Source organism: Triturus cristatus, chromosome 12 (assembly GCF_964204655.1).
Source record: "Triturus cristatus chromosome 12, aTriCri1.1, whole genome shotgun sequence".
Taxonomy (NCBI): Eukaryota; Metazoa; Chordata; class Amphibia; order Caudata; family Salamandridae; genus Triturus; species Triturus cristatus.
Window position 1 is genome coordinate 721,390,474 of NC_140595.1, and position 15,444 is coordinate 721,405,917.

The following is a 15,444-nucleotide window of genomic DNA, read 5'->3' on the forward strand; positions in this document are numbered from 1 at the left end:
GACCTCTTCCATTGTCCTCTTCAGCACTCCAACTGCATTCACCTTGTCCACGATGGTCTGCCATATTCCATTTTTAGTTGCCAGTGACACAGTGGAGGTGAAAAACAGTAGTTGATGGTGTTCTGTCACCTCTGTTATCAGGATCCTGTTTTCCTGCGGACTGAACCTTTTCTTCCTACTCTTCTTGTCCTTGCCCTTCCCTGACCACGAGGTCCCAGGCTCGTCATCCGGGGGGCTTGTGGGGTTCTGGTTGTCCTCTGCACTTGCTCCGGCTACCTCCATTGTGCTTCGCTGTTGTTTGGCTTTTGTATGTATTTTTTTTAACAACTTTTATAGTGCATTTTCCGGCATGACACGTGGGGATTGCAGGCCTGTGGCTGGTTTTCGCTGATTTTTCTATTGCGATTGGCGTCATCGCCACTTTTTTCACGTTCCTGTTTCGCATTATTGCACCATCGTGTTGATTTTAACGCGTTCATTTGACGGTTTATCGTGGGTCTATCGCATGGTGCCGCCGTGTTGAGAATACCATGTTAACAGGGAGTTATTTTCCCACGATAGACTGCGATGTGAAGAGTTGCGTTAAGCTACTTTTGTGGTAGTTATCACACGTTCTTGAGAATATCTCCCTATGTTTTTATGGTGCCAGGGTCTATTGCTAAATTAAAGAATGTGTTTGTGCAATTAAAGAGGAACCAGGATCCAGTGGACAGTGTCTTAGGGCAGTGCTTAATTTGTGCATGCGATTGCAGGTGGTCGGTACCAGCACAAATGTTTGGGGTCCAAGACCCGTTTTTCGTTATCAGACTTTGACCCAGGGCAAGAGAAACTGGCAGAAGAGGGAGAAAGAAAGAGGAAGAGAAAGCTAGGAAAACAGAGGGTGCAAGCAAGACTGAAAATCCTGCATCTGAATGTTTCTGTTTTAATCTTATCATCTGACAATATGAAAGATGGCATTAGTAATTTATTATTGTTTTGGGGCTTTGTAAAAATATTCATATTCCACTTATTTTGTTGTTTTCGAATCTTCAAATCCAAAGATGTTATCTCACTTGTACAAATTTTACTGGTAAGGTAATTTTCTTGTTGGCGTTTCATTTAAATGATGTAATTTTTCATTTAGATTGTCTTTAGTTTCAAAACATAGTAAAGAATGTCTTCCGTGTATCTAATATTAGATTCCATGTGGTTTGATATCTTCTTCCTAACCGTTGTGTTTCCGTTTGCTACATATAAGACAAAATTCTAACCAATGAGTATGTCTGTAAATTGAAGAAGGTATTTGTTTTCTCCATGAAGTAACTGTGCGTTAAAACTATTTTAAGAACAAATAATCACTATTTACACACCTCTGTTCCTCAACCAGTTTCCTCCATATTTATCACACCTGTGTTCAAAACATGTAATTCTATCAAAATAGGGAATAGTTTTGATTGAATACATAGAATTATTGATGCTTATAGTTTACATATTCAAACTATACATATTATGAACTGAAATATTATTTTTCATTTGTATTGATACACAATTCATAAACTGATTTATTTGAGAGAGACTGGAGTTTATTTTTGTTTATCCATTTTATTGTATTGACCAAAATAAAGATAATAAACAAACAAATGATATTGTTGATAAAATAATATACTAACGTGAAACTTAAAGGGTGTGTTTTGCTTCGGCTATTACAATAGAGTAACAGCTGAAGGCAAAAGGGGAGTTATTTTTGTATTTAAACTAATATCCTGTCACATTTGAGGGCTCTTACAACATGATTGTATATAAGGCATATTATCAAACTCAAAAAATAATGCGAAGACTAAAATTTGGGTTTTGATGGTATTTGAACCCAGTACCTCTTACACTCAGAAAGAGAATCATACTCCTAGGCCAACAAGCAAACAGTGTCAAAATGTATCTCATTCTCACCTTCGACACTGCATATGACCTGAAATTCCTCATATTTGGCATCTTTCCAGGGACGGCTCCTCCACTAAGGCGGAGGAGCGTCGCCCCACTACTCTTGGAGCAGTGAAAAAATGAAAAATAAAATGATAATAACATTCTTATTATTGTATTTTTCTTAGCTACATAGCTTAGGGCCAGGTTGAGATGGGACAGAGCTGGGGTCACAGGGAGAGGAGTGGTGGGCACACTCTGAGTGCGAATGACGGTTTGGCTGGCCGTCATGGGCCGGCCAAACAGTCATGCACACTTTGCATGTTCTCCACCAGGCTGTAATGCACAGCCTGGTGGGGAACATGCACAGGCTCATAGTCTCCATCTGAGCACCGGACCATGGCGCTCAGACCAATGACAACACTTCATTGCAGTGTTGTGATTGGCTTAGGAGAGCCTCTGTGCTTCCTGCTTCCGTTCTGAGACTCGTCAAAAGGGAAGCGGAGGAGAGATGCAGCCGGTCGAAGAGGTAAGTGATTTTTTGTTTGTTTTTTGGGTTTTTTCAGCCCCTGCCACACCACCCCCATTCCCTGCCAGCCGTCACTACATCTATCTAAGTCAAAATTTATTTTTTAACGTTGACAGACAGTGGTATCAATGCCTACCAGTTCCAAACCAGCTACGTTAATGTTTATTAATTACTTTGGTGATTCACATTGATAGATTCACACAATTGCTGTTTGGAAAGATCATTCCCTCTCAGTGACAGGGAGAGTGGCAGCATTAGATTTCAGTCACTGTAATATCACTGCCTCTCATTGGTGAGGCCAGTGGCACCTTTGACCTGCAGTAAGTGAGCTCATGGTCTCTGTTTGTTAGGTCCAGGAACGTCATTGCCTTTTGAACACATCATTGTTTTTCAGATACTGGTTTAGTGACATGTTTTCCTCTCACTGACGGTGACATCATGCTTCACAGAGATGGATAAGGTGAGTGACGCTGCCTCTCAATTTTAGGATCCCCTTTGCTTTTCAGTGACATCAGTGCATCAGTAGATTCAAGATAGCCTGGCTGATGAGGGTTATGAACCCGAAACCGGACCCAGGATGCTTGATTCCGGTCCAGGGAAGACATGGCTTGGCAGTTCGGGCTGGACTGTTCCCATGAGGCACAGGGTCAGACTGATCTGCATATGGCCATGTCTGAACTGGGGTGGTGGAGTGAGCTAAAGAATGATGATGGATTAAACCCAGATCAGTTGGCTGGGGGTTAGTGTTTGATTGGCTCAAACGCTTCGTCCATCATCCCCTTTGGTATCGATCAGTGCATCAGTGACAGGGCTGGTGACATCACAGCTTTTCAGTGACTTGATAGGTGATATCTCTGTCCCTTAGAGGCTGGAAGTAGGGGTGAAGAGGGTGCTGCAGAACCTTCAGTAATAATCATGCTGGAGTTCAGAAGGTGAATGAGCAATAAAGACGCCTTGATATTTTGTGCGTCTCCTGTCACATTGGGCTCATGTTCAATGACAAATGTCAAACATCAGGCTGCATCTTTTGACAAAGTGCCCCTTATTTGGAAACTGGAGAGTACTTTTATTTCTCTGACTGCAAAGTGAGAGGATTTTGTAAAAGTGAACCAGGTGACAATCCAGCGGGGGGACAGGAAATGACAGGAAAGGTTGTAGGATCTCAGTTTTCTAAAACACAACAACATTTAAATATCAGGAAATTAACTGTGTAGATATTTAGAATAATATCAGAATTATGAAAGCACAAATGAAGCACATTTTTTGTAATTCTGAAGTGTGTTGGAAACAAAAATTTTAGTAGCATCAAAAGAAATCAAGACGCTTTACTTGGTGATGCGCAAGTGTTAAATATTCACTGAAACTCGATTTCCACACATATTCATTTTTGCACTATATATTTTTACCCGTAAAATTGCAAGTCTATGCAAATTTACTGACCATTTCAGGGGGAAATGTGCTGTCTGTAAATGACTGTGAGCTACTTTGCCAGTGCTCCTAAATGCACCATCAGCTGCATACCCCACCCTTACCACTCTCCTGAATGGGAATGGCAGGTTTATTACACTTGGGTTTTTTGTGTGACGCTTGGATCTTTCACAATCCCTATGACTTCAGCGATATAACATTAATAGCAGCCCCCCACCCACTCTCAATTTGTCCCAGCACCACTCTCTCTGCCTCTCCTTACACCCAGGACCGGGCGCTGACTTTGGGTGGGGGTGTTATTTTTTAAGTATATTATGGTTGTAATAGCACTTGCTGCCAGATTCCAGGACTCCAGCAATTTTAAGGCAACAATAAAAATGCCACCATAACTCCGGTGATTAATGTTCTTCCTAGAGAGAGATCGGAGGCTTGTCTAGTGGCAGTTTTAACTCATTGTAAGGTAGCGCAGAGGTTTAATATACCTGCTGCGAAGAACATGTACCATTCAGATTACAAAGTGTATATAATGTAAATAGGTCAGTGGGTTACTGCTTTTGTCTTAGAGATCCTTTGTTACTTGCAGTTTATAAGGTGAAATACTAACATAGAACAGTGAGCTATTAACCGTCATCTAAGAGCTGCATGTAAACTGCATGGTATACATTAGAGCATTATGATTTTTTTAACCAGTCTTTCATTATCCTACTGTTGGTAAAGGGGTTCATTTGATTAGAAATAAATTCTGATTACTAGTGAGGACCCCCAACTATGGTGTTATGTTTCAAATTCTTAGTTTGTGCTTCTTCAGACCGAGCACTCTTAAACGATCCTGACTACCAGTATAGGTGACTTGTGACTCCTACACCTTGTAGTACTCTGTCTTATGTTATATTTCCTATACACTGATTTACACACGTGTTGGAAATGGCCATTTTTGCATGGTAATCCCCAAACGTATTGCTTCATCCTCCTATTTTCTACTGACCTGTGTTTGTTGGCTATAGGCCTCTGGGCACTTTACCACTGCTGATCAGTGCTAAAGTGCATATGCTCTCTATGTAAATTGTTATTGTGATTGGTTCTCCCTGATTCTCATATTTGTTTTACAAGTAGGTCCCTAGTAAAGTGCACTGAGTGTGCCAGGGCTGGTAAATCAAATGCCACTAATGGGCCTGCAGCACTGATTGTGCCACCCACATGAGTAGCCCTGAAAAGATGTCTCAGGCCTGCCACCACGGTGCTTGTGCGCAGTTTGTTAACTGCCATGTTGACTTGGCAAGTGCGACCACTTGTCAGGCCTTACCCTTCCCTTCTCTTACACATTGGACACCCCTATAGTAAGCCCAAGGTACCCCCCAGGGCAGGGTGTAAGGTAGGACATATACTGATGTGTGTAACATGTCCTGGTGGAGAAATACTGCCAATTTAATTTTTCACTATTGAAAGGCTATCTTGCCACATAGGACAGAATTGGTAATGCTTTGTAACATTTTACAAGCATATCTTCTCATAGGAATTGAGTTTGGCATCCCTGAACTCAGGATTTAACAACACATATTTTAGTAAAGATAGATGGTTTTTAAATTGTATGTTTGAAAATACCACTTTTAGAAAGTGGCTATTTTCTTGTTCAACCATCCAGTGGGCCTTTGCTTGTTTGTGGATTGACTGTCTGGCTCCAGGAGTCTGGATGAGTCAGCACTAGGCTGAATAAGCCTGATCTGCATTTGGAGTGGTGGGTGTTGGAAATGGCCCTTTTTGCAGGGTCATCCCAAAACTTTCTGCCTTCCTCCTGTATTTTTTCTAACCTGTTTTTGTTGGCTTTATGCCTCTGGGCACTTTACCACTGCTGATCAGTGCTAAAGAGCATATGCTCTCCCTATGTAAATATGACATGTGAATTGGTATATCCATGATTAGCTTATTTGATTTACCTGTTAGTCTCTAGTAGCGTGGCCTGTGTGTGCCCAGGGCTATAAACCAAATTCTGCAGGTGGGCCTGCAGCGCTGGTTTGCGCCACCCACAGAAGCAGCTTGTAAAGTGTGTCTCAGACCTGCCACTGCAGAGTCTGTGTGCAGTCCAGAACTGCCATCTTGGCTGTGAAGTGCACCCACTTCCCGGCCCCTGAATCTTCCCTTGGCATCATTTAAGTCACATCTATGGTAGGGTGCATTGTATGTGTAAGGTAGGACATGCCCTGGTCTGTGTAGCATGTCCTGATAGTGAATAACACCCAATTTCGTTTTTCACTACTGTAAGGCTACCTGTTCTCCATAGGCCAGAATGGGCAGTTTGACTATTACACTCTATAGTCCTAACTGACCCAGGAACATGGTAGAAAAACAAATTTTGTATGCCTGAGCTCAGAATATTAAAATACATCTTTTAGTGGAGTTTATTTTTATATTCTGTGTTTGAAAATACCACTTTTAGAAAGTAGGTATTTTCTTGCCTAAGCCTTCCAGTGTGCTCTGCTGTTATGTGTATTGGCTGTCTGGTTCTGGAGTGACAGGGCTGGGGTATTCCAGGAGACAGGGTGAGGTGTCCCAGTGGTGAATAGAGAGATCTGCATCTAGATGGGTGGGAGGAGTTGCACCTGGTACCTGAATAGGGCTGTGCCTCCCCTCCACAATGCTGGCTCCACCTCCTGTGATGCTTCTGATGTCTCTGCCCTGCACTCTGAAAGGAAAGAAACAGCCTGGTAAACAAAGTGCTCCAGGACTGAGCAGAACTGGTTCTGGCTGGGTTCAGTGACTTGTGACTCTAGAACAAAGACTTTTGGGGTATAAATATCTGTGCTGAAAACCCTCCAATTTGTATTGCTCCTGGACAACAAGAAGAACCTCTGTCCGTGTAACTGAAGGAATCTGCAGGAGGTGACTGTCCTTGTGCTTGTGTGCTGTTTCTTGGATTGGCCTGCAGTGGTTACTACTGGACTTGGAAGAAGAAGAAAAGGACTTTGAAGAGAACTTTTATTTCAACTTGCTAAAGCAAACACCCAAGGGCTAGAAGAGAGCTAGCCTCCTGCTGGAGTCTCGGGCACATCAGACTCCACCTCCAGCCTCCTGTTTCCTCCCAGTGAGGATTTCTATCTGCAGGTGAGGCTCCTGTGAGTTCCAGGGCCTCTAGTTCTACTACAGAGAAGAGAGTGCTGAAAATCATTGCTAGCGCCCATTTGCGAGCCGCCGCAGCTGAAGCGTGTACGAAAAATCAGTGCGCTGCTGCCGCTGAGTGCTCACTACCGGAGATCATCACATCACACGTTTGTGGGCTGCCAAATGCTCGCTGACCTCAAGATTATCGCATCGCACATTTGCGGACTGCCAAAGGCTCGCTAACCTGAAGATCACCGCATCGCATGTTTGCGGGCCTCCAAGTGCAAAGATCATCACATCGAGTTCATCGCTTCACGACATCGCAGCGCGGACGCCGGGCGTCCGCCATTTTCATCGCATCGCACCCGGATCGCCGCTCCCTCGTGGAGCGCCATTTCGTCTCATCGCAACAGGGTCGACCACGCAACAGGCTCGGCGCATCATCCTCCCTTGCGGCAAGGATTTCAACGCATCGCCGGCTTAGCGTGGAGAAGTTTGTCGCTTTGTCCTGCACACAGATCAGCGCATCATCCTCCCTTGCGGCAAGGATTCAACGCATCGCTGGTCACGTGTGAGGAAAATCATCGCTACAGCTCCTTAGCGACATTTTGGTTGTTTTGCTACAGAATCCAGGTACTTTGCAAGTAAAAGGGTCGCAGAGACCACTGCTTTAAACTGAACTCCTCTTTGCACACTTTGAACTATTTTTGCAGCATTTCAAGAGTAACCCTATTTTCTAGTATTGTGGCCTTTTACTGTTATTGGTCTTGTGTTAAGTCTATATATAAAGATACATATTTTTTATAACTACTTGTGTGGTGTCCCTTTGTAGTGTTCCTCACTGTGTTACTGTGTATGGTCATAAATGCTTCACACACTGCCTCTGAGATAAGCCTAGCTGCTCGTGCTACGTTACCACAGGGTTGAGCAGGGGTTATCAAAGGCTGTAGCCCGTTTACTCTGACTTAGGAAGAAGGGTCCCTACTTGGACAGTGGCCAGCCATTGCCAAATAGAGACCCCCATTTCTAACATTGGTGGGCAGTGGTGAGGATCTGGACTTGCATTTATGATCGCATACAGTAATTATAGTGTACACTACTAGTGAGTGCAGGCCATAACGTAACCACATTCGTTTTTGAGATTTTTGTTGTTGTTCTATTTTTGATTAATCATTGCCAGTTATTGCTACAATGGGTCTTGCTGAAATGAGACCTACCTTTTACATAGATGATTTGTTGACCTACAGTCTAGAGGAGCTAAGGGGGATCTGTGAGGAGTGAGGTTTAGCAGTGAGTAGGAAGGTGACTCAGCTATCCTTGCAGACATCCCTGAGGCTTTGGCAACAGATGGAGATTTTTGGAGTCCCAGTACACCTACCAAGAGGGTAGTTGGTCTGAGGGTGGCTCTGGAGAGTCGGAAGAGGAAGAAAAAAGTGTTATGGAATATCCCATAGGTAGGGAGTCCCTTGCTGAGTCTAGTGCCTATGGTATTGACCGATTCCCTTCATGGTCCCCAGAGGAGTTGGTGGACCGGTGGGAGGGTCCCATAGGTAGGGAGTCCCTTGCTGAGTCTTGTGCCCAGGGTAGTGCCCAATCCCCCTCATGGTCCCCAGAGGAGTTGGACAGACAGGGGGAGAGGGAGCAACAGCTGGAATTAGAGAGGCTCCAAATGAAGATTGCCCAGCTGGAGGCACACTTAGCGCAGATAGCAGTAAAGTAAAAGTTAGCTCTGGAGGGTAGGTTATCCCCTAAGCGCAGTGTTAATTGTCTGGATTCACCAGTGAGGGTGGGGTACAGTGGTGGCAGCAAAGATGAGTTATGTAGTGATGACAGTGTAGTACACCCACCCAGAGATGTGGCACCTGACTTGAAGGAGGGGGTTGATCTACACCAGGGGAGTCAAGGATATGTGGTAGCTCCATTGGTGTGCAGTGTCCCTGTGGTGGATTGGGGAACTAGCACAGGGGACCATAGTCCTAGTAAGGGGAGGGACACCCTACCGACTCTAGATGTGAGGTGGAGGGAGAGGGGTTCCCCCGTGGCTGAAGTCCTGGTGTATGAGTGTGAGGACCGCCCAGAAGAGTGTGGGTTCAGTGATAGAGACAGTCATGTAATGTCTTGCCCATTTCAGGAGAGTGGTGTGGGGTACGTGTGTAAGGCACTGGATTGTGAGGTGAAGGTTAGCACCTGCAGGGAACTGTGTAATCCAATTGTGGGAGAGCATATTGTGAGTCCCTGTTTTTCAGAGCTAAACCAACACCTGTTGTAGCGTGAGTTCTCTGATCGTAAGGAACTTACACAGGAGGCAGACCTCTGGGTGAGTCCCAGAGGCTCTGTAGAGGCATTAGGGAATGACCCTAATAGGAGTGGTCCAGATGTCTTCCAACCCAGAGTGGTGGGAGAGGTGCGGAGTGATGCAGCTAGGTCCCCTTGTTGTGAGGAGGTTGTACGGCCTCACATCCTGTCTCATGGGAGCAGGAGTGAGACTGGGATAGGTCCCGAAGTGCCTCAACCTCAGTCTCCAGGACTGGATGGTTCTATGAGGGAACACCAGGTAGGGAACCTAGTCTGCCCGGATGGACCGTCAGTTGTGGGGAGTCTCCCCGTGTTAGGTGAGCTGGGAGTGCCGGTAGTCAGGCCTCCATCAGATCTTGTGTCTGGCCGTGCCACTCCTAGGGGGTGGGTGCAGAAGTCCAGCTTGAGGGGTGAAAGGGGGAAAGAGCCCCCAGTGGGATAACCAGTGGGTCAAGGGCCAGTCAGGAGGGCTGAGGTCCAGAGGCATGACCATGGTGACACCACTTCTGTCCTGGGAGATCTTCGCACACTGTCAGGTGGACAGGGACCGGTAGATCTGCACCAGGCAGACTGTCATGCAACACAGGAGTTCTGTGTTACCCTCAGGGACGGTGTTTGTACTCCCCAGGAAGTCCTGGTTTGCCAGGCAGTTGTTCAGCCGCAGGGGTTGGTCCCTGAGTTGGGAAGTCAGGTCCAGGTGTTGTCTGACCTGGAGGGAGGGACAACTGTAAGCGGTGTCCCGACCATTTTTTAAGAGCGCCACTCCAGGTGGGAGAGTGCAGTATGCTGGAAGGGGGTGCAGAGGGAGGGAGTCCTCGCCTCTGACCCTGGTGCCACCTGAGGGGTTTTTCAGGTTGGTAGATCGGTTGCAGGGTAAAGGCCCTGAACTGGTGGAGGGGTGTGTTTCCCTCAAGGGGGGCCTGTGTGCTCCCCAGGAAGTCCTGGTGTGCCAGGCAGTCTGCTGCCCAACTCTAGAGGAGTGTGTTGTCCTTGGGGGGAATTGGTGTACTCCCCCAGAAGTCCTGGGTTGCCAGGAACAGGTCCAGCCTAAGGGACCCTGGGTTGGAGGGCCAGGTCCAGGGTGTCGCCCCTGACCTGGAGGAAGGGGCGACTGCTATCAGTGCCCCTACCGCTTTGTGTTATGGGGGCACCTCTCCAGATGGGAGGGTGCAGGGCCCCAGTAAAGGGGGCGGGGAGAGGCCAGCCTCACCCCTGACCTCCGCCCAGTCTAAGGGTACAGACCCTATGCTGGGATGCCAGTTGCAGGATAGAACCCCTGAAGTGGTGGGCGAATTATGCAGGACACCTGCCACAGGTGCCCTGACAATTCTGGAAGGGGGTACCGCTTCAGGTGGGAGGGTACCGAGCCCCAAAGAGGAGGACCAGGTGTGGGAAAGCCCACCCCAGTCTCCGGCCCAGCCACTGGGTACAGGCCCAGGGCTGGTGGGCCAGTGTCAGGGTGTCTTGCCTGACCTGATGAGAGGGAGAGTGGGTAAAAGGTGCCAGGCACCTGGGGCCACTGCCCCCCACTCTTTGATGCCACAGCGTCAGACTTGGGTCTCCTCACTGACTACTGTCAGTGGCCACTGTGGCTTGTTGTCTATCTGTTGGGACACACCTGTGAGCCAGTTAAGGTTAGGTGCTGCACAGGTGGTGTCCACCGGTGAGGAGGAGGACCAGGGGTGGGAAAGCCCACCCCAATCTCCGGTCCAACCGCTGGGTACAGGCCCAGGGCTGGTGGCATGCTTGACCTGACAGGAGGGAGAGTGGACAAAATGTGCTGGGCACCTGGGGCTCCTGCCCCCCGCTTACTGAAGCCACCGAGGTTTGAGAGCCCTGAGAGGTATAGGGCCTGGGTCTCATCGCTGACTACTGTCAGTGGCAACTGTGGCTTGCTGTCTCTCTGTTGGGACACACCTGTGAGCAAGCTAGGGTTAGGTGCTGCACAGGTGGTGTCCACAGGTGAGGGGAAGAGTTCCCCATTGGTTGTCGTAGTGGGCCCTAAGAGTGTGGACCAGGGGATCCCACAGGGTTCGGAGTGGCGTAGAACTGGAGTATGCCCCTGCAGTCGTGGGCCAGATCCATGTTCTATCGCCCAAAGCAGGGAAGCCCATCAAGGTAGTGATTGGTCTCCCCTGCGTTTCGGCTGGAAGGGGGTTGTGTTGGAAATGGCCCTTTTTGCAGGGTTATCCCTAAACTTTTTGCCTTCCTCCTATATTTTTTCTATCCTGTTTTTGTTGGCTTTATGACTCTGGGCACTTTACCACTGCTGATCAGTGCTAAAGTACATATGCTCTCCCTATGTAAATATGACATGTGAATTGGTATATCCATGATTGGCTTATTTGGTTTACCTGTTAGTCCCTAGCAGCATGGCCTGTGTGTGCCCAGGGCTGGTAAACCAAATGCTGCCGGTGGGCCTGCAGCGCTGGTTTGCGCCACCGACAGAAGCAGCTTGTAAAGTGTGTCTCAGACCTGCCACTGCAGAGTCTGTGTGCAGTCCAGAACTGCCATCTTGGCTGTGAAGTGCACCCACTACCCAGCCTCTGAACCTTCCCTTGGCATCATGTAAGTCACCCCTATGGTAGGGTGCATTGTATGTGTAAGGTAGGACATGCCCTGGTGTGTAGCACGTCCTGATAGTGAATTACACCCAATTTCGTTTTTCACTACTCTAAGGCTATCTGTTCTCCACAGGCCAGAATGGGCAGTTTGACTATTACACTCTATAGTCCTAACTGACCCCAGGAACATGGTAGAAAAACAAATTTAGTATGTCTGAGCTCAGAATATTAAAATAAATCTGTTAGTGAAGTTTATTTTTATATTCTGGGATTGAAAATACCACTTTTAGAAAGTAGGTATTTTCTTGCCTAAGCCTTCCAGTGTGCTCTGCTGTTATGTGTATTGGCTGTCTGGTTCTGGAGTGACAGGGCTGGGGAATTCCAGGAGACAGGGTCAGGTGTCCCAGTGGTGAATAGAGAGATCTGCATCTAGATGGGTGGGAGGAGTTGCACCTGGGACCTAATTAGGGCTGTGCCTTCCCTCCACAATGCTGGCTCCACCTCCTGTGGTGCGTCTGATGTCTCTGCCCTGCACTCTGAAAAGAAAGAAGCAGCCTGGTAAACAAAGTGCTCCAGGACTGAGCAGAACTGGTTCTGGCTGGGTTCAGTGACTTGTGACTCTTTAGAACAAAGACTTTTGGGGTATAAATATTTGTGCTGAAACCCCTCCAATTTGTATTGCTCCTGGACAACAAGAAGAACCTCTGTCCGTGTAACTGAAGGAATCTGCAGGAGGTAACTGTCCTTGTGCTTGTGTTCTGTTTCTTGGACTGGCCTGCAGTGGTTACTACTGGACTTGGAAGAAGAAGAAAAGGACTTTGAAGAGAACTTTTATTTCAACTTGCTAAAGCAATCACCCAAGGGCTAGAAAAGAGATAGCCTCCTGCTGGAGTCTCAGGCACATCAGACTCCACCACCAGCCTCCTGTTTCCTCCCAGCGAGGACTTCTATCTGCAGGTGATGCTCCTGTGAGTTCCAGGGCCTCTAGTTCTACTACAGAGAAGAGAGTGCTGAAAATCGTCACTAACGCCCGTTTGCGAGCCGCCGCAGCTAAAGCGCGTACGAAAAATCATGGCGCTGCTGCCGCTGAGTGCTCACTACCAGAGATCATCGCATCACACGTTTGCGGGCTTCCAAATGCTCGCTGACCTCAAGATTATCGCACATTTGCGGGCTGCCAAAGGCTCGCTAACCCGAAGATCACCGCATCGCATGTTTGCGGGCCTCCAAGTGCGCACTAACCAAAGATCATCGCATCGAGTTCACGACATCGCAGCGCGGATGCTGGGCGTCCGCCATTTTCATAGCATCGCACCCGAATCGTCGCTCCCTCACGGAGCGCCATGTCTTCTCATCGCAACAGGGTCGCACACGCAACAGGCTCGGCGCATCATCCTCCCTTGCGGCAAGTATTTCAACGCATCACCGGCTTAGCATGGAGAAGTTTGTCGCTTTGTCCTGCACACAGTTTCGCGCATCATCCTCCCTTGCGGCAAGGATTCAACGCATCACTGGTCACGCGTGAGGAAAATCATCGCTACAGTTCCTTAGCGACATTTTGGTTGTTTTGCTACAGAATCCAGGAACTTTGTAAGTAAAAGGGTCGCAGAGACCACTGCTTTGAACTGAACTCCTCTTTGCACACTTTGAACTATTTTTGCAGAATTTCAAGAGTAACCCTATTTTCTAGTATTGTGGCTTTTTACTGTTATTGGTCTTGTGTTAAGTCTATATATAAAGATACTTATTTTTTATATCTACTTGTGTGGTGTCCCTTTGTAGTGTTCCTCACTGTGTTACTGTGTATGGTCATAAATACTTCACACACTGCCTCTGAGATAAGCCTAGCTGCTCGTGCTATGTACTACAGGGTTGAGAAGGGGTTATCAAAGGGTGTAGCCCGCTTACTCTGACTTAGGAAGAAGGGTCCCTACTTGGACAGTGGCAAGCCATTGCCAACTAGAGACCTCCATTTCTAACAGTGGGAGGAGTAGCACCTGTACCTGAATAGGGCTCAGCCTGCCTTCTACAATGCAGGCTCCACCCTGTGTGGTGTGTCTGGAGCCAAGGCTCACACTGACAATGGATATTGTTGTGCACTTGCAGAGTGCCCCCCAGAACTGATTTGAACTGGGCTCGGAGCCCCTTGCACAAAGAGAACAAATACATTTTTGGGTATAAGTATTAGACCTAAAACCCCTGAACTTTAGCTAATTCCTGGAATTCAAGAGGAACCTTTGCCAAGGAGAACAGCTGGAGAGACTGAGGAGAAGTACTGCCCTTGCTCTGTGTCTGGGGTTGGCCTGCAGTTGCTGTTTCTGCCAAGGAAAGGAGCAGGAATTTGCTGTGTGCAGTGTCCCCTGTTTTAAGGAGCTCTCCTAGGGCCTGAAGTGAGCTGGCCTCCTGTTCAGAAGTCTCAGGGACACAAAGACTTCACCCTCAGCTCCCCTGAACTCTGCTGTTGTGAGTTCTGACCTGCCTTGAGGTGCTTGTGGCAGTTTTGGGTCTCTCGAGGTGTTTGCTGCTGTTTGGGAGCTGGAAGAAAGAAAAAACTCAAAGAACTACAGAAATCAATGCATCGCTTTTTTTCCTACTGTTTTCCTGACTCATCTCCACGGCGCGAGAAGAATTTCCATGCATCGCTGTGCTGCTGCAGAAACCGCCGCAGTGCCTGTTGCCGCTATAAGAATCGACACATCAAGGGATTGCGGCTGAAGAGGACGCTATGCCACTACGAAGCAGGGCCGCTCGATATTGGTTAATCCTTGGTTCCAAGGGACCCCCTAAGGTGAATGAATTGTTGACAACGCATACTTTGAAGTGACACAGGCCACAGCTAAGCAAGCAGGCAGGTGTAAGGTAAAAGTGGCAACTGGTCCAGCCGTATTTAAGAACCTTGTTCTGTGAACATGCCTCATAAGAAGGTTCACTCGTGTTTAGAGCTCTGAAAAAAGAAACCCTTGTAAACCTGCAGCTTGAGATCAGGGCGCGGTGTGTAAGGAAGATATGTGAGGTACCAAGTTTTTCCTGTGAGATCTCTTAGGCAATGGGCCGGCTATTCCCAAACAGGTGTCTTTTTGGCAGCGCATCCGGTTCTAATTCAACTTAATAATTACTCAGAAATTATGAGATTGAATGCAGCTTGGGTTTTGTTAGTGACAAATAAATGCCTTTCAAAATGATGAGAACATCGAGACGAGGTGGCCGAGTGGTTAAGGCGATGGACTGCTAATCCATTGTGCTCTGCACGCGTGGGTTCGAATCCCACCTTCGTCGATGTCTTTTGTCACCTCGTTGTAAAGTGTTTATTTAAATCTCATACACTTGCTGTACATTCCAATGAGAAGGAAAATGTGAGGTTTTCAAAACTCAACAGAATGCACAGTCCTGGCCAACTTGCAGATTACAGCAGAAAGTGTTATATGCTCTCATACATGGGTTCAGCCTGTCACTGACCGACCTTTACAGCCCTTCTGTTAAATTTTAACACACGAGGCATTCTGAAGTGGTAGAGTGCTTGCTTACAGGGTGCCAGTGAATGAAATGATTAACCCTGGAGCAGGGCTGGCTTTAGCGTTGGTGGTGCCCTGTGCAACAATATTTGTTGGCGCGCCCCAATGACCACCTCCGTTAGGG

The 15,444-nt window shown here is 47.4% G+C and overlaps 1 non-coding gene across 1 annotated transcript; it reads left to right on the forward strand.

Annotated features, from left to right (window-relative positions):
* The first annotated feature begins 15,002 nt into the window (after positions 1-15,002).
* TRNAS-GCU (transfer RNA serine (anticodon GCU)) lies at positions 15,003-15,084 on the forward strand. Its single transcript has one exon. It is a non-coding gene; the product is annotated as a tRNA-Ser (tRNA).
* Positions 15,085-15,444: the final 360 nt, after the last annotated feature.